The following is a 27,218-nucleotide window of genomic DNA, read 5'->3' on the forward strand; positions in this document are numbered from 1 at the left end:
TAGGTATTATAAGACTTCCAAATTTTTGCCCAACTAGTAGATAAAAAAAAAAATACATCACTACACTTTATGCATTTGCATTTTCCTAATCTCTACTGAGGTTGAGCATTATTTTATATGTTTAACTGTCATTTGTGTTTCCTTTTTAGGAAAATACCTCTTTGAGTTTTTTGCACATTTTTCTTATTGATTTGTATGAATCCATTTCTATTCTACATGTAAATCCCTTTTTAGTTATATGCGGTATGAATGTCTTTTCTTAGTACATACCTTGAATTTTTACATTCTTCCTGTGTATTTTGAAGAACAAAAACTGTCTAATGAAATTATAGAAATTACCAGTCATTTATTTTATGGAATATGTATTTTATGCACTTTTTAAAATCCTTCTCTATCCTTTGGTCATAAATGCGAAAAAGCAAATTAAAATACTTTTAGAAGACAGGAGGACTAGGGGACTATTATTAAGTCTTTCAGCCACCTGTAATTGATTGTTGAGTAGGTATGAGGTAGGTGTCAAGTTCCACTGTTTTCTATATAAACAACAAGTGGCCCATTATCATTTCGCTAAATAGCTTTTCCTCTCCCCTCTAATGCACAGTGCCCACCCTGGCATGAGTGAAGCTCCGTACTTCTGGGTGTCAGTTTCCGACTGTCTATTCTACTCCATAGGCTATTTGTCTAGGCCCATGACAACCCTAAAATATCTTATTTTTGACATTTTCTCATAAGAAAGAAATCTGATAAGGCAAGTTCCACCTCACCTCCATCTTATTCTTCAGAAGTATCATGGCTATTGTGGGCTCTCTCTCTCTCTCTGTGGGCTCTCTCTCTCTCTCTCTCTCTCTCTATATATATATATATATATGTATATATATACACAATACTTCTATGAATATCCATGTACATGTCTCCTGGTGCACACACATGCACACACACACGGATATATATACACATATATATTTTATATACACACTTGTCAAGTTCTATTAAAGCTGTTAGCATTTTTGGGGAATTCCATTGAACCTAGAGATCAATTTATAAATAATTTGCATCTTTATCCTACTGAGTCTTTCTAGACAAGTGCCTTCTATAGTTTTCCATTTATTTAGATTTTTTTGATGTGCTATATTAAGGACATAATTCTTTACATAAAGGATGCTTTGTGTAAATTTTTGTTACTGAAAATTACATTTTAAAAATTACATTTTCTCACTATTTTGATTAAATATAAATGTATTTTAAAAAAAATTTCTATATCGACAATCAGCAGCAGCAACTAATGAAAATATTATTTCTTTCTTTCCAATGCTGTCACTTTTTATTTCTTTTTCTTGTTGTGGTACAACTGCTAGTACTTACAGTAAAATTTTGATTAGGTATTGAATAGAAGACATCTTTCTCTTTTCCTAATATTACAGAAAATCCTTTTGAACTTCCATTGTTACATATAACGTTTACTATAAATTCTATATGCCTTTTATCAGGCAAAGATAATATTTTCTTCTTTTGTAGTTTGCTAAGATATTTTATAATAAGATGACCTTTCATTAAAGCATTACTAGAAGGTGATCCTTCATTGATAATCTTTAAATTTGAGGATGCTATTAATTGCCTCTTATTAAATCAGAATTGCATTCCTGGTATAAATCCAAGTTATTTAAGATGTGTTGTCTTTTATTATATTGCTGGATGAGATTTGCTAATATTTTTGTTTAAGATTTCTGGTTTTGTGTTCATGAGAGAGATGGGATATGTAATTTTTCTTTTTCATACTATGTGTGTCTGGTTTTCTTATCAATGCATTGTTAGTCTCATAAGATAAATTGAGTTTTCTTTCTTATTTTTTTCTTTCCTTTGGAGTAGTAGAGATAGAAATTATCTTTTCTTTTGCCTTTGATAAAACTCATCTACAAACAGATCTGAGTTTGGCATTTTCCATTTGAGAAAATTTTAATTGTCTTGGTGACTGTAGGACTATTTAAGTTTTCTATTTTTTCTTGTGTATTTTTTGATACATTGTATTTTTCTAAGAATTTATTTTGTCCAATTTTCTATTTTTTGACATTGCTTTTAATAATTTTTATCATCTACTTAATTCGGCGGTCTGTAAACATGTTTCATTCATTCCTGAAATTGTGCCTTTTCCTTCTATTAATCTTTATTAATTCTACTGTTCTTTTCCTATGACCTTTAAGTTGAGTGCTTGGCTCACTAATATTGAGTCTTTCATTATTTCTAATATAAGCATCAAAGGCTTAAATTTCTCTTGACTTGCTGGTTTAGAGGTACAGCATAAGCTTTTATATGAGTAGTATCCTCACTATATTTTAGTTCTAAATGTTTTTTAGTTCCCTTTTTATTTTTTTCTTTCAATATAAATTGTTTAAAAGTAAGGTTGAAAAATATTCCAAATATGGGGAGTTTTCCAGGTGTCTTCTCCTTTTTTGTGTCCAGAATACTTATAGCATGTTATAGCATGCTGTTAGTTCACACCCTTTGACATTTTCTGAGGCTACAATTATGGCCTGACAAGGTGTCAATTTTAACAAATATTCCATCTGCTTTTATCTTTATTGTTTCCTCTTTTTTGCTTGCTCTGGGTTCTATTTGCTTTTCTATTTCAAGTTTTTAGAGTAGAAAATTAGATTATTGATTTGAGTCCTTTCTTTATCGTTAATATAATTCCTTAACGTCATACATGTCCCACTAAGTACTGAGTTAGCTGCATCCCACACAGTCTGATAAGTTATATTTTCATTTTCATTCAGTTAAAAATATTTTCAAACTACCTTTGAGAGTTTCTCTTTGAACCAAGGAATTTTAGAAATAAGTATCTAATTTCCAAATATTTGAGCATTTTCCAAGTATTATATTTTTCTGTGATTGATTTCTAATATAATTCCATTGTGGTCAGACAATATATTTTGTATGATTTCAATTGTTTTACATTTGCTATGGTTCTCTGTGTGTGTGTGTGTGTGTGTGTGTGTGTGTGTGTTCCAGAATGTAGTCTCTCTTGGTGAATGTTCCATGTGCCCTTGGAAAGAATGCATATTCTATTGTTTTTGGATAGAGTGTGCTATAAATTTCAATTTGGTCAAGTCCATTGATGGTGCTCTTCAGGTCTTCTCTATGCTACTGATTGATTATCTATTGTTCCATTGATTACTTAGAAAGCAGTGGTGAAGTCTCTGGCTATAATTGTGGATGTGTCTATGTATCTTTTACTTTATATCAGTTTTCATGTAAGGTGCATGCCCATTTAGGATTCTTATATCTTATTTGGGAACCCACCCTTTTATCATTCTGCAATGTTCCTTTCTATTTCTGGTAATTTTCCTTGTTCTGCAGGCTATGTTGTGTGATGTGAATAAAGATGTTTCAGTTTTCTTTTGACTTTTATTTGCTTGGTAAATCATTTTTGATCATTTTACTTTCAACCTATCTATAGAATTATATTCCAAGTAGATTTCTTGCAGACAATATATAATTTAGAATAATTAACAAACAAAACAGGGAGCTTATAATCATATTAGTCATTTTCAAGTTTTGAATTTTCTCCTCATTCTCCTTGGTATTTTTTTAAAATTTTAGAATCTTCAAATAGTCATTGAGTCATTCTTTTCAGAGTTTCTAGCTGTGATCAGTGTGAGAGATAAGTAGAATGTGATTACTCTGTCTTGGCCAGATCTTGAAGTTTCTTTTGCTAAGTTTTAATTTAATTCCAAGTTAGGAACAAAGCTTATACTTTATGATTCTAATCCTTTAAAACCCACTGAGATTTATTTGTGCTTTAAAACATGAACACTGTGTTAGTCCTTTTTCATACTGCTATGAAGAACTGCCTGAGACTGGGTGATTATAAAGGAAAGAGGTTTAATTGACTTACAGTTCAGCATAGCTGGGGAAGCCTCAGGAAACTTACAATCATGACAGAAGACAAAGAGGAAGCAAGGCACTTTCTTCATAAGACAGCAGGAAGGAGAAGTGCCAAGCGAAGTAGGAAGAGCCCCTTAAAACCATCAGATCTCATGAGAACTCACTCACTATTCCGAGAACAGCATGGGGGAAACTGCCCCCATGATTCAATTACATCCACCTGGTCTCTCCCTTGACATGTTGGAAGTACAGGGATTACAATTCAAGATGAGATTTGGATGAGGATACAAAGCCTAACCATATCAAACACAGATTTTGATAAATGTTCTAAAGGAACTTCAAAAGAATGAAGTTCAAAAAATTGGTGAGAAGTAACACAAATAACCAACCTGACCTAATTGTATCATATTTATTATATATATATAAAATGTTTTATATATACATGTAAGAATATATTTGTAACATATACATAAAAGAAGAATACATCATTTTTCATATGTATTATATATGCTATGTATGGTATATAAAAATATAATGGATTCTTATTTTATGTATACCTTACATATATGTCCTTATAGATACATACTATAAAATACATATAACATATTATATATAAAAATAATAAAATTAGGTCAGATTGGTTAGTTGTATTACTCCTTACTGATTTTTTTATCTGCTTATTATTAAAAGAAGCATGCTAAAAATCTCCAGTCATGCCTGCACATTTATTATAATCTCTCTCCCTTTATTTCTGTCAAATTATATTTTATATATTGTGGGATTGTAGTATCATATATGTACAGATGTGGGATTCTTATGTTCTGCTGGTTGTTGAAAGTGTTATTACATGTCCATCTTTACACCTCATAACACTTCTTGACTAAAGTCTATAATGTGTGATATTAATATGGCCACAACAGCTTTCTTTTGATTGGTGTTTTCATTGGTAACAGCATCTATTTTTTCTATTTTTTCTTTACTTTTAACCACTCTGTATCCTTGAATTTGATGTTTCTTGTAAACAGCATTGGATTCTCTTTTTTGTTTTTGTTTTTTTAATGCAGTCTGAGAATCTTTGTCTTTTCAATGGAGTATTGTATTTAAATCTACCATCTTGCAATTTGTTTTCTACTTAGTTTTTTGCTTTCTCCTTTCCTGACTTTAGTTTTTGTTCTTGTTACTTAGTCAAGCATTTCTATCATTTTATTTCTTCCTAGATATTAGGTTTTTTATTGTATATCTATTTTTTTAGTGATTACCCTAGATTTACATTTATTCTTCGAATATTACACTAGTTTAACTTAGTAGTCTTACCACTTCCTGAACAACTCAGAATTTTGAAACAGTTCAACTATGTTTCCTCTTTGTGTTTTTATTGTCATGTAAGTCACTTGTATACATGCTATCCATTCCATAATGTATTGCTGTTGCTGCAGCTTTATGCAGTTAATACTCAATTCTATTGACCCACGTAGGTATCTTTTCTGGTGCTGTTCTTCCTACTGCTGATAAATTTTTTCCCAAAAGAATTTAATGGTTTTTTTAAGTTAGTTTATTTAAAATTTAATGTTTTATTTCCCAAAACATTTTTATTTTGACATCAATTTTTAAAGATATGCTTGATGGATATGGAATGCTAGGTTTTTAATTTTTGCCTGTGTTTTAATGGTGTTATTTGATTGTCTTCTGTCCTCCCTGGTTTCTATTGGGGCAGCAGCCCTCTGTTTTGCCTTTGAAGATTCCATGCCCCTTCCTCTCCCTTTCCTCACTTTCCCTATTTCTTTGATTTTCAGCAGTGGAGCTGGGATGAATGTTAGGGCCTAATCATGTAGGTCTTGTAAATCCTAATGAGAGTTTGGACTTTATTTGAAGACAGAGATGGAGTCACTGAGTCATTTGGAGCCGATGTGTATTTCCTGTTGTTGGAAGAAGCAGGAGGCAACAGGGAGAGTGGAGGCAGGGAGGCCAGGCAAGGCTGTGCTGCAGTTCCAGCAGATGACACAGTGACCAGGGCCAAGAGCCAGGGGAGATATTGAGCTATCACCAGAATCAGGGCATATTTTGAAAGTAGATGAAATAAAAATTCTTAAGAGTATATATATGTGCGTTAAGAAGACAGAAAAACTGAGAATATTTGCCGGGTTTTCCACCTGAGAAATTGGGTAGATGGAGCTGCTATTTATTGAGAAAGGGAGAAGCTGAGGTGGAGGGAGTAGACTGGGGAAATCTACAGTTCTCTCTTCATCCTAAGTTTGAGATGCCTGTTAAATGAAGGTGATGAACAGGAAACTGAAGAAATAAATCTCATCCAAGAGTCTAGGTCTAGGCTAGAGATTGAAAAGCAACAGCAAGTTTGAAATCATCAGAGCACAGAGGAGGCTCAATGCCATGAGACTGGGTGGGATACATCAGAAGAAACAAGTATGTGGAGAAGAGGACCCAGGACAGATGGCTGGCGAGCTCTGCTCTGTGGAAGTTCATGGAGAAGCAAGCAATAACAAAGGGGAATAAGAATGAGCCACAAAAATGCAGAAAAACTGAGAGAGGTGGTTGCAAAAATACCAAAAGCAAACATTTCAAAAACGAAGGAGTGATAACCACTTTGCCTGCTGCCAATTGGTCAAATCAGAAGAAAACCATGCAGCTGGCCTGGGCAAGTTGACCATGAAAGAACCATTTCAACGAGCTGTTGGGGAGGAATCTCTGGAGTGGCCAGGGAGAGGCTAGGGATGAGGAAGTGGAGAAAGTGAGCAGGAGCCACCTTTTGTGTTGTGCATTTTGTCTGGAGTCTCACAAGCACAAAAGAAAGATGCGCACAAAGAATTTGTGAGCCCCATTGGAACCAAGAAACTGCTTGACCCTCTGCTTGTCCTTTGCAATGCATTCTCCATTCTGTACATTGAGAGATGATGTTAAATATGATAACTGGAAAATGGAACACCTGAAAATTAAAATTATATGGAATTTGGGGCCAGTTCCTTCCTTACTAAACATCTCTTTTTTTGTAGATTAACTGAATTCAACTCTCCAAGTCACACAGTAGCTGTAGCCTGAGATGTGGCTTTCTACAACAAACATCCTAAGGTCCCAAGAAACTCTTTCTAAATGTCTGAAGCCTAAAAACGAATACAGAATCATTACAAAAGTTGTTTTTGATTAGAAAAGTAATATACATAAGTGATTAATCAAGAATCAAGAAACAGAAAAATAGAAAGTCAACCTATAATCTATTTTTCACTATCCACTTTGTCTCATTGTCCAGAAGCAACTACTGTCAACAGTTCATTTTGTACCTATAAGCACATCCTTTAGTTTTTATACAAATAAGATAATATTAAACACACTGCATTTTAGTTTGCTTTCACTAAACAAATACTACAAATATCATTCCGTGTCATCGCATGGAAATCTGCCTCAACCTTTCTAATGGCCTTTCATTTTCTGATTTATGTATATATTATATTTTATTAAATAGTCCCTGATCAATTTCCTTTTGTTCCTGTACTTGAATGTTTTCCCTTCTAACAAACCATTCTACAGTGAACATATCTCTTGGTGTTTTTGTAAACCTATCTGTAGGTTAAGTCCTTTGCAATGGACATGTTTCTCAAATCTTGACAGATATTGCCAAATTCCCTTCAAAACCATTTTTCCAGTTTGTATTTTCACCTATAGAGTATAAGAGCACCGCTGTTTCCTCATCCTTGCCCACATGTATATGGTCAATTACATTCATGGCCTCGATTTGTTCCCTTCCCTGGGCCTTGTCCTTGGTTAGGTGACTTTGCAGTCCCTCCTTCTACTAGTTCAGGTTTCACTGCAGACTTGCTTCAGCACACTGGGGCAAGCCTTCAACAGCAATGAACCCAGCACGGTCTCTCGGGGCAGGAGTGCCCCAGGCCCCTGTACATGCTGCTGATGGAGCAGGATCCAGGTAGACACCCCGGGACAATCAGAGAGACCTGCTGAGTTCCCCTCAGGTCCCATTCTGCTGGCAACTGACATTTCCGCCAGGTGGTCCCCTGTCCTAAGTGGAGTCCCCAGGCCTGGAACTCTCCTGCTTTCCCTTGGCCACCTGCCGAAAACCAGACCCCAGCCACTTGCTTATTCTCCCCACTTGAACAGACTCGCTGTCCTGTCCAGAACCTTTGCTCTGCCTCTCAGAGCAGCATCAGGCAGATGGCAGAGACAGCCAGGAGCCCATGGTCACGGCTCATCCAATGGAAACATGGACTCTAGCTTGGGACCATGGCTCCCTTTTGGCCTCCCTCCTGTTTCTCCAGGCCACATTTCAGAGGAGAGCAGAGCCTGAGGAGCCAGCACCTCCTCCCTGTCCCTACCCTGCCCACTCCTGCATCTGCTTTCCTTCTACCTGCCCTGCACGCTCCGTGGGCCCTTAGCTGGACTTGGATGCCAGCCAGAGTTCGGATGTCTGGCACCCAGGGCTGGGAGGAGGGGGAGGCCAGGGAGCACCTAGGGCCTATAATTTCAGCAGGCACTCACTCCCAACCTCCTTAAATTTTGCAACCTAGACACCTTACTGCCTGCACCCTAGTCCCGACCTTGCTGATGTGCAAAATGTATTTTTAAACGTCCTCCACTTTTCCGTGTTTCTCTGAAACCCTCTGATGCCCACAGAAGTTTTCTTGTCATTCGCCACAATCATAGATGCACCGAGACCAGCCTTTTGAAATAGGAACAAGGACTGTCTGGGCAAAAATATTTTACCCTCAGTACCAAACATAGCTAACTGCAGATTAGTTAGGAAAGGGAGAAAACCCTGAAATTATTTTCTGTATTTAGTAACTCAAGAACAGTAATAAGAAAACTCCCCCTACAGACGCTTTGTGGTTACTGCAAAGTAAACAGATAAATGTCCTGCAAAATATTTGCTCATCTATCAAGACCATCCAGTGTTTTCATTCGACTTCTTAAAATCAAAGCCCCTTCATTATGGCATCCAGCAACTCCGTTTCCCCGGGGAGATGAATAGGGCAGCAGGAGCACCTCTCCCTTCCCCAGTCCCTCTGGCCACGGCTGCTGAATTCAACAGCAACGCTAAAGGGGCTTTTTTGCAAAGAGCTGAAAATTATCCAGTACATTTTTATTCTCACTCTCATAAATTCACTGAGTAGAAGAACAAGTTTTAATAGGGAAATATTTGATTCCTCCCAACTTGAAGATGAGGAGTGAAACACTGCGAAATGCCACATAAAAATCAGTTGTCACCAAGCCCTCGTCGACCTTGGGAACCAACACATAATCAATAAACAAGTAAAAGGACCATCGCTTGGCTGGAATCCAAAACCGAACTTCTTACCCCTCTTTTTCCTAAAGCTGCTCTGCTCTTGTCATCACCTTAAAATTCTGACATCAGCTTGTGTTTTAAGCAATGGTTGTTTAAATATTAGGTTCCAAATTAGAAGAAAAGCCTGCCAGAAAATCACTTCAAATTAAATAAAATGATGTTTTATGGGAATCCCTCCCAGCTGTGCCCAGGTAAGAAATGCACCCTCTCCACCGTTGTCCTGGGAACCATACCTGAATTCAGCCGTCTGGTTATGGCCCTGGGTAGAACAGGAAGTCCATGCTGTGGCTATCCCACCGGGTATAGGAGGTGGGTGGAGGGGTAACCTCCCCATCACAAAAGAGTATTGTTCCCTTCTGGTGTGCTTGTTACTTTACAATTACATATATTATGAGCCCAAAGGTTGAAAGAGCTCTTGGTTTTTGTTAACGTGTTCTCAAACCACTAATTATTTCCTCCTGTCTTGAGGTGCTAAATACATAAACACATGGAGTCCTCAGCTTAAAAAATTAGGGCTTTGCTTTTCTTCCAGATGAATCAGCGTGAAGGATGATTCCTTCAGTCTCCATCCTACACACACTATGACCACACGCTAAACCATGCAGCAGAGAGAACAGAACCCCGCCGGGCTGGGCTGCCAGGTTGCTGGTGTCAGAAATTCTGAGCACACACCGAGGCCGTGTGGAGCCCCGCTCTCTCCTTAGAGTAGTTCACGGGGAGTGTATTAATCTGTTCTCATGCAGCTAATGAAGATATACTTGAGACTGGGTAACTTATAAAGGAAAGAGGTTTAATTGACTCACAGTTCAGCAGGGCTGGGAAAGCCTCAGGAAACTTACAATCATGGCAGAGGGAAAGCAAACACGTCCCTCTCCATACGGCAGCAGGAAACAGAGATGCCCAGCGAAGTGGAGGACGAGCTCCTTATAAAACCATCAGATCTCGTGAGAACTCACTCACTATCCTGAGAACAGGATGGGGGGAAACGGCCATCATGATTCGATTATCTTCACCTGGTCTCTCCCATGACACGTGGGGATGATGGGAACTACAATTCAAGATGAGATTTGGGTGAGGACACAGCCAAACCATATCAAGGCGTTTGAGTGAGGTCCCTTCCAGCACCTTTGAATTGACAGTGTTTGAGCACCTACTGCCTAGTCTTAAAGTATGAATTTGGCCACATGACAACACATTTTGATAAATAAAAACACGGGTTTCATAGATCTTGTATAGACATGAGACATGCAAAAATATTTTTCCATTTGGTTAGATGAACATTTTCATCTGCAGAGAGAGGCTTTATAAATTCTAAAATTCAGTAGCCATGTAGCCTAAATTACATTAATGTTTAAGTTTTTCAACAGCAAATGTCTACACTTCACAGTTAGTTTCGGGATGTCCCCAGAATCAGTCCTATCTTCTCTGTGATGTAGGTGAGATTAAGCCGGCTGACTTCGTTGAAGGAAAACAAGAAACCAGCCTCTGCCTCTCGGGTCCCTGAGTCAGGCCCTGTTTCCTAGACACAGTGAGCCTTGGATGCTGATAATTGAAGGCAGCACTGCCCAAGGAGACAGTGACACCTGCAAAGACATCTGTTGGGAGGCTAGTCTTATAGAGAGGTGAGGGCCCTGCCAGCCCATGGCCCCAGGACATCAGTCACTCAGATCTTTCTCTTCTCAGACAGGCAGGTCCAGCGAGCTCTGGCCATTCCTGGGTTAGGTGGCTCAGAGAGCCAGTAGATATGTCACAGAAGCCAGGGCCCCCGGAATGGCACCATCTGGCCCAAGGCTCATGTTAATACAGCCAGCACTAGCCACCCGGAACTGCAGGGGACACTCCAGCAGAGACACTCCTCTGGGCCTCTGAGTCAGAGCCACCTTCTTCAAGAAGACGCAGGCCTCCCCTCACCACTGGCTCTTTGCTCTCCCTCAGGCAGGGGTGAGTCATGCTGTCACTTGCAGGTTCAGACTGGACAAAGTGGTGTGGGTGACTCAGCTGGATGAAGACTAGGACATGGGGCGTCATTTCCTATTTATCTGTAATACAGATGGAAACCCAGGACGTGTCCAACAAGCACAGGCAAGGACACTCATTACTAGCCGGTAGGGAAAAGCAAATTAAATAGGCAAATTCATAGAGACAGAAAGTAGAAAAGAGGTTGCCAGGGCCTGGGGGAGGGGGAACAAGGAGCACTTTCAATGATAGTTAATGTCTGGGAAGATGAGAAAGTTCTGAAAATAGGTAGGTGGTGATGGTTACATAACATTGTGAATGTACTTAATGCTGCAGAATTATACACTGAAGGTGATGAACGTGGAAAATTTTATGTTACGTATCTATTATCACAATAATTTTTTTTTTAATCCCAGGGTAATGCAACATGGGAAAACTCATGAAAGTGGTCCACAGAGCCACTTTGTGGCTGGTCCCTCTCTCAGACCCCACCCCTGTGTCCTCAACTTCTTCATCTTTGCTGGTTTCATTCCTTCCCTCAAGCCCAGAAACATACAGTTTCTCCTACATAAAAGAGGAAAATTAAGTTTCTGTGGAAATTTCACCACCTGTTAAAAAGCTGAGGGAGGACCTGGCCCTCTTTGCCGTGCAAGTGTGTCAGCAGGACCTGCTTTTAGAACTTGCCCATTTGCCCCGGAAATGCTGGCGCAGCCTCCTCCCAGAGGTACCGGGACAGGCACTCATGGGCCCAGAGGCGTCTGGGGCTAAAGATTGTGTTTGTTTTTATTACATATTAGCTATTGTCATCCCCCTCGCACCCGCTCAAAATAGACATCTGATTATCACCAATTTAAAACCAGCTTTTCCTCTTACTAAAAATTCAGTATGAAGCCATTGTAGTAGAATTCCTCTCACCTTCTGAGGCTTGCAGAAGAGAAAAATATCAATAAAAATCACGTGAAATGTCCACAATAGATCAATTCAACCAAAGTGGCCGGATTCTATGCTATTAGTCTGTGCGAGGTTTATCTGGTTTTCCATGAAGCATTCCCTTTTCCCGAAGAACACAATTATGGCTATAAAGTCATTTATCGGGCACTGTTCAAGGCATCTCCAATCACACATCATAGTTTATGAAATGCCGTGAAAGGCACAGTGAGGTGCTTTTCCAAATGGTAAAGGCCAATTTTATGCAATCACATCCCGAAGTACGGGCTACATTTTTCTTCCCTAAACTCCTTTTAGCGTATCTTTTTATTTGGCCATTATTCTCAGTAGTCATTATAGATCGTCTCAGTAAATTAACCTTTCACATTGTAGTCACCCCAACAAGGATTAAAGGTCCTCGCATAGCACACAGGAAGGACAAATGGGAAGTAGGGGCTCTCGGTCGTACTCCAGCACGGCTCTGGCGGCACTGTCCACTGGCTTGCTCAGAAATGTGGGCCTGGTGGATGTTGCCCCGCTCTTTGCTTGACAGGGTCTCTCACCTGTGCGGTGACTCTCCAGCCTGGCCGAGGGCAGGCTGCCTCTGCATCAGAACATGACCTCCGCATCAGTCCCCTGCTTCTTCCTCCCCTCATCCCCCTCTCCCTTCCCACCCTTTCCCTCAGCCCATCACTCAGTCCTGATGCCTCTTCATGAAGTCTCCTCCACCTGCCACTCCTTCCCCTTGCTTCTACAGCTACACTCCGATCCCTTCTGCACTGCGCCTTGAATGACCCTCCAGCATGCCCCTGCTGTCCCTGGCCTGCCATTTGCCCCATTCCCTGCCTACTGGGTCATGGCTTCTTTTTATCTTTTTTGAAACGGAGGAGTCTCACTCTGTCGCCCAGGCTGGAGTGCAGTGGCACGATCTCTGCTCACTGCAACTTCCGCCTCCAGGGTTCAAGCGATTCTCTTTCCTCAGCCTCCCAAGTAGCTGGGACTACAGACATGCACCACCATGCCTGGCTAATTTTTGTATTTTTAGGAGAGATGGGTTTCACCATGTTGGCCAGGCTGACCTCAGGTGATCGTCCCACCTCGGCCTCCCAAAGTGCTGGGATTACAGGCGTGAGCCACTGTGGGTCGTGGCTTCTATTTACACTGGCTCCATGCCTCATGTCACCACACTCTCACTCCTCCTACACACGTGTCCCTCCAATGCCATGCCTTCTATAGAACTCCAGGAACACCTGCAATCTCTTTGCCTTTATTTCTCCACTTTACCTACTCGAAACACTTTTTGTCCTCAGCTGCATCCCTCTAGGTCTTTTGTTGTTGTTTCCTGGCGCACCTGAAATGCCACCACTCCCAGAGGCTTCCTTGCAAGCAGCTGATGGTTGCCACCACCTACCCCTGGCTCTCCCCGCCCGCACTCCCCAGAGGCCAGCCCTCAGAGTTGCAGATTCATACTGGGTCCTGTGCATTCTCAACTTTCCTTTTGTCTTTACAGCCACCGCACACTAAAAAGAGAAAGTGAATACAAGCCCAAAACACATTTTCTTCTTCGGTCAAAACTCAAGCAAACGAATTCAGGCAAGTAATCCTTACAGGTGTCACCTTCCCGCATCTCCACGGGAAGAGGATTGGGTGTCCCAACAGGGTGTGGGTGGAAGCGCTGCTCCATTCACATTCCAGCGGGTCTTCCCTGAATGCTCCCTTCCCTGGCCCATGCAGGTTACTGTGGGTCACAGCATGTGAAGCTCAGACTTTGTGTAAGAAATGAAATACTTTTATTTCTAGATCTTTCATCAGCTGAGTGAGTGAAATCAAAGCCCCCATCATAGGCCCTTGATCCTAAATGAGCCACAGTCAGAAAAAGGGAACCTCAGATTCTTGTTGACTGTCGGCCTGCACAGACATCCCCAAACTCCACAGCACATGCCAGAGCCCGGGTAGGAGGACGCAGCAGGAATGGCAGGAAAACGCATTGCCACATGCTCAGTGTAAAAAGTCATCCGTGTTGGAGGAAGGTAAAGTTTTCTGTGAGATGACGGAGGGCGGTTCTGGCTGAGGAGAGGACACAGCATCAGATAACACCCAGCATGCAGCTCCTGCTCATGATGGGGAGACATTCAACCAACTTCAGAGCGTCCCATCAGCAGTCACTACTCATAGGACCAAGGTCAGGGTGCCATCAGCAGACTGCATGTTTTCAGGTGGCTGGGGCCCATCCACGAACTTGCTGGTGATTCTGACAGTTGAATCAGGACTGCCTGTATGAAGCTCAGAGATGGGACAAATGTGCCTGACACCTTTCTCTTTCTATGGTGAGAGTCTTCCCTGCTGGGCAGTGAGGAGGAAAACATAAGCTTGTCCCCACAGAATTCTTCCTCAGTGGGATGACTCAGGATCTTTGTGGGAAATGCTCATAATTTTGAAATCCTGGCTTCTCTTCTCCCTTCTACACATCATGGGGTTGAGAGGTCAGCCTGTGTGTGCCCACGTCAAGGTGGGGTAACTGTGCAGCCCACCCTACTACCTGCTGCAGAGAGACCACCAGGCCTGTCCCTGGTCTGGTATCTGCTGATATGTCTTTGCCTTGCTAAAGTCTGTGACCCCAGATTTTCTTTTCTTTCTTTCTATTTATTTATTTATTATTTTTGCCATTTTCAACTCCAGGCTTCTATTGACCAACTGACCCTCTCCCCATATCTCTAAGGCATTACCTACTAGGGCTTTGGGAACTTTAGGGTCCCCTGTGTCCCCTGCACAGCCAGAAGGGATCCTGGAGTCCTGCCACTGGCTCCCTCTGTAGCCAGCTGCCCCACCCTGCCAGGCAGCCACTGTGCACCATGTTGGTTGTCAACTTCTAGAGGCCAAAAGCCCTCCCCAGGGAGGGCCAGCACAGCAGACCACACTGGCCACATTATAGCCTGTCACCACACCTACGTGCTAGGCCCAGGGACAGGGAGATGCTAGGATCCTGGCCCTGACACCCTCACCACACTGGATCTACTGCATCCCGAACACCCCTCCAACCCAGATAAGAAGCACTTCCTTTCCTTCTGGGTGATAAAGAATTTCTGTACCCTACATCCTGAGACGATTCCACCCCAGGCTTATGGAAAAGTTCCATGATCTCATCCGGCAGGCCCAGCCCTTCGCATAGCAACTAAAGGAATTTAGTAAATCCTTCTCTCTCCCAACCTAGCATGGCTTTCAAAACCTTTGCTTGCTAGGGACTCACAAATCCTATTTGCCAGTCAAAACTGAAAAATGACTTTGTTTTCCTAGCCGGTCTATGCCGGCCTTCCCTTGGAACACTAAAACCCACTCCCCCCGAGGCAAGGAGCCCAAGGACAGCACGATTTATAGGTTATGAAAATTCATTTGAAAATATGTTTTAAAATATTATCCCCATTACGTGGGAGGACGAAGGTGTTTGTGAGTCATGCCTGGCATCTTCTATGGAGTCAGGCAAAGCCTTGCGACACTTTCATTCCCGGAGTTGATTTTATGCCCTTTGTCTACGCTGAGAGTTTGTGATGGAACCACAGTCCAGTATGCAGTAAGCGGGAGGCCATGGAAGCTGGGGCATGGATGACCCAGAGAAACTGTGGGCGAGGGGAAGGAGGAACAGACAGGGCACTCCTCAATGCCCAAAGACACCTGGAACTATGCAAAAGCATGCTCTGGTGAAGAGGTTCAGCAGGGTCCTGCCCTGTTTCTCTGCCTCTGGGAACATGGGCCATCCTGGTGGACGCAGGCCCTTGAGTGCCATCCTGGCACCCCGCCGCCCTGCAGTGTGGACAGTGCATATGCCGAGAAGCTCAGTCCCCACCAAGAGAGGAGCACACACTACCGGGTGGTGATATCATTCCAGAGGCTCCAAGAATTATCCAACTTTTCAGCATGAAAAAAATGCATTTTAAACGTTAAATGTCAAGAAAAAAAGACAATAAATTTTAAATCTTCTGTGTTTACAAGACCAAGAGCTGCACTGTTTTTAAAAAGGAAGACGTGCACAGAGGTGAAGCCCTTCCGTCTAGAACACTTGAAAACAATGAGCAGCCTGTGCTGTGTTGCTTCACTTACTATGTGTTATCGAAGTGACTTTTGGTGAGGTTTGCACCTACAGACTATGGCACAGTTTAATTGTTCTTAATATCATTGATTTTCTTCTTACTAAATGAAGTTGCCTCATTTATTTGGCAGTACTACATGTGATAGGAAGTTTTGGAATGGATTTCCTTTATAATAATGGTATTTTCATCGTGTCGGGTCCCTAGAATATCATTTCTCAACAATGAACAGCACCTCTGATTTCTTGGAGTGGGGAGTTTTCATTTCTCTAACACATTACTGAGGCCTAGTGGTCATGCATCTGTGGAAATGCAGTGTCTTCCGTAAGGGATTTGACATCTGTGACGCTCCAAGCCAGAGGGGGTTAAACTAGACAAAGTTACTTGTCCCTTTCAACATAACAAAAGCCCGGGAGGCCTGAAAATGTAATCTGCAGCCTCCCCCGGCTGCGTGACCGCCTGCGCTCCATCTTCACAACCAGCGCCGCCGGCAGGGCTCTTCCGCTCTCGGAATTCAGAAAGCTACAGCCAAAAATATTCATCTGCTAAATATCCTTGGGTAGGCTCTTACTTTTTTTTTTTTTTTTTTTAGCCTTTGTCTTTCTTTTCCTTTTTCTTTTTTATTTTGTTGTTGTCGTCATGGGAGCTTGTCAGGAAGAAAGAAAAAACACAGCATGGTTGTCCTTGATCCTGCAGATTCTCCAGCATATGGTGTGATGGAAAAACAAGCCCGTGGCCAATGAAACCAGCCACTGGCAAATAGGGAGGATGTGGCTCTGACAGCCTCGGAAGTGGGGTTTGGTTCCACAGGGACCTCAGTGGTTTGTCCCCCGTCTGTCTGTACTACTCCAATCCATGACCCCTCTTCTTGCCAGCCCTGGCCTTTTCCCAAAGCTGCACCTTCAGCCTGCCTTCAGTGCTTCAGGGACTCCTCCTGGGGACTTGCAATGTCCCAAGATCGTGGGTGGAGTCAAGGCTGGCGGGGTGCTGTCCCTGCTGACCTATGGTTCTCACCCCGACCACCTCACCCATCTCTGCCCTCCCATGCCCAGTGGGCCCTTGAGAGGCAGCAGTGCCAGGGCCACCTGCTGGTTTGGGCCCCCACCTCCTAGTAATGGGAGAGCTGCTCTGTGACCTTCTGGGACAACTTGATTAGGGTTGGATCATGTGCCTTACGCCTGGCACCAGTGAACCTCATTGCTCTGGCTAGAGTGTCACATGCCCCTCTCACTGTCACAAGCTTTTAATCCTTTTTCCCCTACTTTGCCCCTGGTGTGACTATTTTGGCCAGCCCCTTCCTCTCTTCCCGGATCTCTGTGTGGTGTGGGGGCTCTGCCAGCAGCAGAGCCATTTCTGCCCAGGAAGCCTAATTAATTAGTCCACCAATTAGTGGCAAAAAGCAAACCCCTTGCTTGAGTCCTAGTTTACGTGTTTTTTCTCCTGAGACCATCCATGACTGTGAAAATCAGAGGCCATGCGATCGGGCAGGGGTCACTGATGATGAGAACCTTTCCAGAGGGCTCTGGGCTACACTACTCATGTTTCTGCTTGTTGCACCACTTCCAAGGCCATTTATGTTCCCTTCACAAGCACAGCCTCTGCCTCCTGTGGCTGAACTTGCTTGTCGTTTTTGATAAGGATAGTTCTGACCTATAGGCAATCACCCCTTTTGTTCCTTAGAAAGCTTTCTCAGGTTGTGGCCCACTTCCAGGTTAGTTAGCCACTTTGTGACAAACGCTGCTCTTGGGGCATCCCGGGGTGAGTAGTGAGATCACTGGCTCGGCTCGGGCATGAGATGATAAAGACAGAGGGGGACTCTGGGCTGGTAAGGAGTCAGGAGGATCTCAGCCAGGCTCAGGCTCCCAGAACAGTCAGGAAGCCTCCTACACAGGCCAGGGTTCAGGGGGAGGCTGAGGGCTTCATTGTATGGATGGCACTGGGGGAAAGGTCCCTGGGTGGTCTCATCGCACCCCCTCATCTTAGGGAACGTTTCAAATAAGAAGCCTTCCTCAAGCACTGCCAGGCAGCGCCAGCTGGGCTGAAAGGGTCCACCAGAACCATGCGTGGCTTTGTTTAAACAAGGTTCATGGACACAGGTGTTCCAATGGTTCTAGGAGGTTTGCAGCTGGAGACGGGAATATCCTCAATCTGTCCCTGAACAAACGCCAGGATATAGGTCAATAGGCAGCCTCATCACTACACCAAAAACCGAAAACTAGTTGTAGTTTGTTTTCTGCAAACTGCAAATTGAAAATATAGCTTGTTTTTCCCCATAAGTTGTTGGAGTCAGGTAAAGGTTATTTCCAGAATGACAAGGAAAAAAGTCGTAAGCAATTTATAGGACATATGGACATCACTTAATCATAGTTTTTGATGCAGTGGGTTGTTGATGTATTGCTCGCAATGTTTTCTGTTAAGGCACCAATGTGGGAAGAATAAAAGCGGCTTTTTTTTAAGAACTTTGCCCAGGCCAGGTGTGGTGGCTCATGTGGGAGGATCACTTGAGGCCGGGGGTTCAAGGTCAGCCTGGGTAACATAGAAAGACCTCATCTCTACCAAAAAAACAAAAAAAACAAAAAACAAAGTGTGGTGACTCATGCTTGTAGTCCCAACTACTTAGGAGGCTGAGATGGGAGGATCCCTGGAGCCCAGGAGTTTAAGGTTGCAGTGAGCTGTGATTGAGCCACTGTACTACTCCAGCCTGGATGACAGAGTGAGACTCCATCTTGACAAAAAAAAAAAAAAGGAACTTTGCCCAGATGTTTGTCGTTCGTCTCTGGGGATGACCATATCTGGGTTGGGTGGGTTGAATGTCAGAAGCTGATTGTGATGGTTGGATTCCATAGGGAGAGAAACCAAGTTATTGCAACTTTATATGCATCCAGATGAAAGACGGTAATAATAATGGCTCACTGTAAAATGAAAACAACACTAATGATTGTATTCATTAGCAAAATGATATTTGCTGGACTAGCATTAGCAGTTATCGAATTGCAGGTGATAACAGGAATGTGAAATTAGTTTCATTGAAGGAATTGAAGAATGATTTATTTACAGTGAATATCCATTCTATTTGAAACTTCACTGACTCCGTTAAAAAATATAGCTGTATTCTTCTTAGAACGTGCAGCTCAAAAATCTCGTTGCTTTATGCTTTTTAAAAAGAGCATACTTCCTTCTTATCTCCACCATAGTGGACACAGAGGTGTCACTTCAACTCTTGAATGAGGATATTTTGTTAAAATGTGAGAAATGATAGTTTAGGTTATGTGACTTCACCCTGTTTCGATTGGCCTAATGATATTATATAGTAGTTTTTATGTTACTAGGGTATAATTTATAAAAAGAAAAGTGAGCAAATTTTAAGTGTGGAGTGCAATGGATTTTTATCTATGGATACACCTGTGTAATCATGGCCCAGATCAAGATATAGAACATTCCAGCACCCCCAAGAGAGCTCCCTGCCCCTTCCAGTGAACACTTACCCCTCAGAGAACCACTATCCCGACCCCAACGCTGTAGACTAGTTTTGCCTGAGAGCCGGTTTATCTAAATGGAATCGTACTGTGTGTATTCTCTGATGTCTGGCTCCCTTCCCTCAACATGGTAGCTTTGAGAAGCATCCATGTGTTGTCATGAATCAACACATGTGTGTTCTTTTTTTATCGTCTCATTTCAGTCTTTACATCATTTTCTTCCATCCTGTATAGGGTGGAATTTCTGACTCCTTGCCATTGAGCACTGAGTGACCTAAAGTGAACTGGTTCATTCTGATGAAATAGAGCCCATTCTAAACGGCAGTGTTGTGGCTGGGAAGGACCAGAGGACGGGGAGTCAGGAGACAGTCTGTTGCAGATGGAGGGCCTGGAGTGAGTCCCTTGGCTGCCCTGACTTTGGGGCACTGTCTGTAAACAGTGACCGTGGGGCTGCTCCACGGACTTCCTGAGGTCATGGGTCAGGCGGATGATGAAGGACCCTGGGGACTCCAGGGGGAACTTTGCTGGTGTAGGTAGCTTCAGGGAGCATGTCCTGCTGGGCCCTCCAATATTTACGCTCTGCAGTGGTGCCACGTGCTTGCTTACCATTGATTTTCTTTTCTAAAATCAGCTCCAAGCTCTGGTAACAAAACTTAACTTTCAATTTTTGCTGCAAGCATATAGTTCTCAGTCTCCACATCTCGACACACGACACACACGGAAACACCCACTGCCCCGTTTGTTGATGTAGTTCAGTGTCTCCTCAACGAGCTCATGATTTCACTGAAGTTCTCTTGGGGGCCTGAGCTCCGGCAGCCTTCTCTTCCGTATTTATTTATTTATTAATTAGTTTGTTGAGTATGAGATCGTCCTCTTTTTCTTATTCATTGTTTTTTAGGGGTTTGAACTGATTATCTAAATAAACAGTGCTCTTAAAATGTTCCCTCAAGTAGAATTGCTAACCCCACATTATATTTTTGTTAAAATAGTATAGGATCCTTCTCCCCGTGAAAAGCCCTTTTCATTCCACCTTTTCAGGGACCAGTCAAGAATGGACAAGGATTCAAAACCCAAGTCCAACCTCATTTCCAGAGGAAAATGGAAGAAGAAAGCATTTGCTCCACAGTGAATAGGTGCTAACAGCTTTAAGAACTGAACTGCCCCTCACGTATTAGCTGCAATCCAAAACTGCTTTTAAAACAGAAAATGCAGTTTAAAAGTATACCTGGCCAGTTAAAAATCTGGAAGGGAAAATGACTTGAGCATATGTCCCCTGAATTTTTCTCCCACTGTGGGAGATGCTGCAGTGGTGAAATATTATGTCTATTATAAAAATAAAGCAATGCCGTCTTTGATATATAGCCTTCCCCAATTCATGCTCATCATAAAAATCAAAGGGGGCAAGAGATCATTTGTGCTTGCTGCAAAAAAAAAAAAAAAAAAAAGTGCGACTCTGCCCTATGAGCATTTTGAAAGAACCCTTATCCCCAGAAGGCCTCCCTTGGTGCAGATCCCAGTAAGGAGGACAGCTGGGAGCACCAGGGTGGATGGGTGGCTTGGCATCAGGTGGTGGAGGATGCAGCAGAGCAGCAGCTTTGCTAGAAAGCAGTGTGTCTCGTGCTCAGAGCACACAAGGGCCCTAACACAGGTACAGCCCTGCCTCCTTCCATCTGCCTGGTGGCTCCACAGGTGACAGGGACCCCAGGTAAGGGACTGTCCACCAATGCCTAATCACTCCTCCAGGGGTCTCTTCTTTAGGGTGGGTTTGGTCTCCTACAGTCTCTGTTACACAAGAAACTAGGAAAGACCAAGGGACTGCCTCGGTACCCATGAATACTATTGGGAGAAGGGTCTTTGCAGATGTGACTAAGTGAAGGATATGGAGAAGAAATCAACCTGGACTTAGGCTGGACCCTAAATCCAATGGTAAGCACCCTAGGAAGTGAAAAGAGATGCAGATTTGGGACAAAGAGACACACAGAAGGGAAGGCCATGTGACCATGGAAACAGAGATGGGAGTTATGTAGCTACAAGCCAAAGAACACTAAAGATTGCTAGAAGCCACCAGAAGCTAGAAGAGGGATATGGGATAGACTACCCTCTAAGCCTCCAGGAGGAACCAAACTTGTTGCTACCTTGATTTGGATTCCGGCCTCCAGAATTTGGAGAGAATACCTTTCTCTTGATCTAATCCACCCATCACTTGCTATACAGCCACAGAAAACTAACATGCTGAATACCCTAGACCACTAAAAACGCTGGGAATTTTAGGTCTGATTTGGAGTCAAACCCTAGTAAAGAGTGACCCCATTTTACAGCCACAGTGTCCTCACCTGTGCAATGCCCATTCTAATGCCTGCCTGAGGCTTGCTGTACAGATTTAGGGATGCTGTACAGATGTTATGTAGGGCTGTGCTCTACATAACACTGGCAAGAAGCAGCAGAAGGGAAGAGGCTGAGGAAAGACAGAGCTCAGCAGTTATCAGCTCGGTGTGGACAGACCCCAGCCTGGTTCTGTGGTTCCAAGTCCTAACAGTGGTGGAATAACTTCAGGTCACTTCTATCAACAGAGAAGAAAGGAGGGTAGAGAGCCATTGCACATTAAGGGCTGAGCAAGGATTGTGCCAGGTATTTGTCAACATAAATACATTTTATCCTCACAACAAGCCTAAAAAGTCATTGTCATTCCCTCTAGGTTAGAGACGAGGGATTTGAGCTCAGACAGGTGAACCATTGGCTAAGACCTCAGCAGGTGAGTGGGAAGGGCCTACTGCCCAGGTATCAGCTCTGTGGGCTGTGTAGTGCCACCTCCCTGGTTGAGAAGTGAGAATCTGTGGTGTCATTGTGCAGCTTCATTACACTGAGCTGATGTCACCTGGAGCTTGTGCTCATTCCTAGTTAGTGTGGTTTGAAGTTTGCCTTTAGCCTTACTCGGGTTGTGGAGTGTGAAGGGTAGGGGCAAAGCCTGCAGCAGATAGATGTTCAGTTCTAGTAAGATACAGTGACTGAGGAAACCCTTCAGTCATTTAGGATTATGCACAAATAATGTTTGCAAATGGATCCTTTATGATCACTGGGAAATGTTCCTAAGGGCCCATATGAGGTAAAGGTCATAAAATCCTGCATTAAAAATACATAAACAAGGCTCTTGGAAACACCGGTGCATTTCCTCCAAGGTTCATTGGACAGGCTTTGCTCATGATCCTTCAAGCCACGATGTGAAACACCCAGGGCTGGCGGGAAGACCAGCCCACACTCACTGATGGGTAAGTTATGGTTGTGACAACGGTTTGCTTTTTGAGATGTCTATTGACCTAATCAAAACATTTTATGCATTTTTGAGCACTGGTTTACTTAACCCAGTTTTAAGAAAGGTATAAAAGAAAACCTGCAGAGGCCGGGTGTGGTGGCTCACGCCTGTAATCCCAGCACTTTGGGAGGCTGAGGCAAGTGGATCATGAGGTCAGGAGATCAAGACCATCCTGGCTAACACGGAAACCTATTTCTACTAAAAAATATAAAAAATTAGCTGGGTGTGGTGGCGGGCACCTGTAGTCCCAGCTACTCGGAGGCTGTGGCAGGAGAATGGTGTGAACCCAGGAGGCGGAGCTTGCAGTGAGCCGAGATGGCACCACTGCACTCCAGCCTGGGTGACAGGGTGAGACTATGTCTCAAAAAATAAAATACAATAAAATAAAGAAAAAAAGAAAAAGAAAACCTGCAGAAAGATTCAGAGATGAGGCATTCGAGTCATCATGGAATCCCTTGGAAGATTCTGTGCCCCAGAACAGAATGCTGCTCACAGGTCTGGGGGAGTTTCCAGCATTAGTGCATTGGCTGTGTAGCCAGGGCTGAAAACCCCAGGCCATGAAAGTAACTGCATTAATCCTTTCTCACGCTGCTAATAAAGAAGGAACCACGACTGGGTAATTTATAAAGGAAAGCGGTTTAATTGACTCACAGTTCAGCATGGCTGGGGAGGCTTCAGGAAACTTACAATCATGGCAGAAGGGGAAGCAGACACATCGTCCTTCTTCACATGGCAGCAGGAGAGAGAAGTGCCCAGCAAAGGAGGATGCCCCTTATAAAACCATCAGATCTCATTAGAACTCACTCACTATCACAAGAACTGGATGGGAGATACTGCCCCGAAGATTCAGTTATCTCCACCTAATCCCTCCCATGATACGTGGGGATTATGGGAACTACAAGAAGAGATTTGGGTGGTGACACAACTAAACCATATTGGTAACATACACCTCAGTTCAGGAAAACAGGGAAAGAACTTTGAAGAAAGAAAGGAAGAACTGGGTGAGTGAAACACTGTCTGATACCCATTCAAAATATTGAATTAAAAAGATCAACATGGTGTAGCCTGTGTGGAAGGAGCACAAGGCAGAAACCAGAGTTTCAGTGTGAGCACCACGAAACAGGGAGGTACTTCCAGGGAAGCCATGGAAACAAGACATGAAAATGACCTTTTATTTTTATTTTTTATTTTTTTTGAGACAGAGTCTTGCTCTGTCGCCCAGGCTGGAGTGCAGTGGTGCGATCTCAGCTCACCACAAACTCCGCCTCCCGGGTTCAAGCCATTCTCCTGCCTCAGCCTCTCCAGTAGCTGGGACTACAGGTGCCTGCCACCACGCCCGGCTAATTTTTTGTATTTTTAGTAGAGATGGGGTTTCACCATGTTAGCCAGGATGGTCTCGATCTCCTGATCTCGTGGTCTGCCCACCTCTGCCTCCCAAAGTGCTGGGATTACAGACATGAGCCACCGCCCCTGGCTGAAAATGACTATTTTTGATGGTTAAAAGGTGATGGCTCTCTCCAGGTGACCCTCTTCCATGACCTCAAATAGGCATTGGGATGGTCTTGATAGAATTGGCTTAAACCTTCTGGAACTTTCCACTGGTCTCCCATGTTACTCCCTTGAGAGTTTAATTGCTGGACTCATTAAGTTCGATATCTAAGATGAAAGATGTCATTGAATTTCCAAAAAATCAGTGCACTAATATTTTATTAGTAATTATTAAAATCTTCTAAAACAACCTGATTATCCTGGATATGGCCATACATCAGGCAACAAAATGATGAGAAATTATTGAGTTCCGACTGAATATTGAGGAATAAAGTCTCCAATGACCTAATGATTCTAAGATGGCTTGGAGCAAGGCTTGTGGATTCTAAGTTCTGGCCTTATTAAGAACCTAAGAAATTGTCAACCCCCAAAGAAGACAGACGGGTCAGAAGGAGGTGGCCCAAAGGTTCCTATCTGGTGCAGCCAGGCCGTTGTGCACTGCAGGGCAGGGTTCACTAGAGCCAAGATTCCTGGCCAGTCCTAGCTGCCCCTCACTTTCCCAGCCCCTGCAGTCTCCCTGCCCACCCAGGCGCCTCACCCAGCACCACCCTCGCAGTCAGTAGCGGAACACACTCCCGAGACACTCTCCCATCAACCTGCCTTTCTTTCATCTGCCACCACAACAGAAAGTCTCTTTTTGGTGAAATGAGAGCCACAGGCCTGGTTTTCCATGCAAAATGCAATCCTGCCTCAGCCTCGTCTTTCCAAGGCCTGACCACGTCTTCCTGTTCTTGCTGGCCCGATTCACAGGCGAAGGCCTGCGTTTCTAGGTTATAGCTGGGAATGTGAGCAAAAGACCAGCAGCTGGAAGTCTGCCTTTGAAATGCTTCCAGACAGACCAGAGGAGGAAATATTGGATTCTTCACCAGAAACCTGTTTTCATCCACTATGAAATTCAAGTCCAAAGTCAGGCTTCCAAGGATTTAGAGGCATGCCTCTGCAGCATCTGAGTCATGGGAATTTAGGAAACTCCAGGTCTATCCTGAAATCTTGAGACTAGTCTCTCTCCTAAACAGCTACATTCACCAGGCATTTCCATGGAATAACAGGTACTGGTTTTGTTCTAAGTATCAAAAATAAAAGTATAAAATGCAATCTTGGGGTAGGACAAGCTATATCCATGACCAAGGAAGCCAGCTTCGGTTTCTCTAGAAATGCTGTATCTCAATATCTAAAAAAAAAAAAGACATGTGCACCCCTGCCATCTCACAGTTACACAACAAACTTAAACTATCATAGGATTTTAATGGGAAAATAGGAAACAATGGTTTCCTACATAGCCTGTTGTTTATTTGTTATTTTCCCATTAAAATCCTACAATATCTTTCAACATCTTCACCGTAATCACAGGCAGCGCAACCACGGGCTCACCCGGGGCCTCACCGGGGGTTTCTGGGAGCCGTGGCAGGCCTGCACGGCTGCTCTTTAAGAGGACGGGACTCAGGCTCTCTGGCTGCCTCTCCCTGGGACCTGCTGGTTGCTGTCACTTTCCTTTTGCTCTTATTGTCACTAACTTTGCTTAATGACCTTGTTCTCTGGGACTTACCATTTCTCCAGTGGAGAAACAGGCCCAGCTCTCCAAGGCTGGAGTTGGGGGAATTTGCTCTCTGGCTAAGACCCCAGAGTGCGGGGACAGAACCACGTGGGCTGTGATGGGACCAAATGTTCAGTCCATTTTTTTTTTCTAAATGGATGTTCAATATTTTAAGTGGCACATCAGTTACTCTGGGGTGTTCTTATCCAGTTCACTCCATCAGCTTCAATAAATGCCAAATTAAAAAGAAAGAAAAAAAAGAAGAAGAAAGAACTAGCATGCTCTTCAGTGTCTGTGTGCGTGTGTGTGTGTGTGTGTGTGCGTGTGTGTGTGTGTGTGCATGTATGTGGCACAGAATTCAAACTTGGGAGTAAGAAACAAAAGGAATTAACAGACCGGGCTCAGTGGCTCACGCCTGTAATCCCAGCACTTTGGGAGGCTGAGGCGGGCAGATCACCTGAGGTCAGGAGTTTGAGACCAGCCTGACCAACATGGTGAAACCCCGTCTCTACTAAAAAAACAAAAATTAGCCAGATGTGGTGGTGGGCACCTGTAATCCCAGCTACTCAGGAGGCTGAGGCAGGAGAATCATTTGAACCAGGGAGGTGGAAGTTGCAGTGAGCGATTGCGCCATTGCATTCCAGCCTGGGAAATAAGAGCGAAAACTCCGTCTCAAAAAAAAAAAAAAAGAAAGAATTAACAAAGCAGAGAAGCAGAAAGCAGGTGGGAAGAGGTGAAGGCCAGCTGGCAGTGCTTTCCTTAGACATTGCCGTCTTCACCGCTCCTTTTAGCCTCTGGATGACCGTGGAAGGACTCTCTGCTTCCTTTCCACCACCCCATCCCTTGGTTCTGCTTTCTTATTTTCTGTGCCTTATTAGTAGAAGGAATAATGTCCCCCACCCACCTCACAAAAGGCATGGACAGCCTATCCCTCAAACCCATCCTCTTACATTGCCAAAGGGACTTTGCAGATGTGATTACGTCAGTGCTCATGTGATAGGGGTTCTAGATGGGTCCAATGTCATCACAAGGGTCCTGATAAGACAGAGGCAGAGGAGGGTCAGGGTCAGAGCAGCCAGTGGGAAGACAGAAGCAGAGACAAGTGGGGGCATGGGGCCAGGAGCCCAGGCACACCGCAACCTCTAGAAGCCAGCAGCCGCAAGGGGAGCATTCTCTCCTGGAGCTCCAGTGGGAA

The sequence above is a fragment of the Nomascus leucogenys genome, chromosome 3 (assembly GCF_006542625.1).
Source record: "Nomascus leucogenys isolate Asia chromosome 3, Asia_NLE_v1, whole genome shotgun sequence".
Lineage (NCBI taxonomy): Eukaryota > Metazoa > Chordata > Mammalia > Primates > Hylobatidae > Nomascus > Nomascus leucogenys.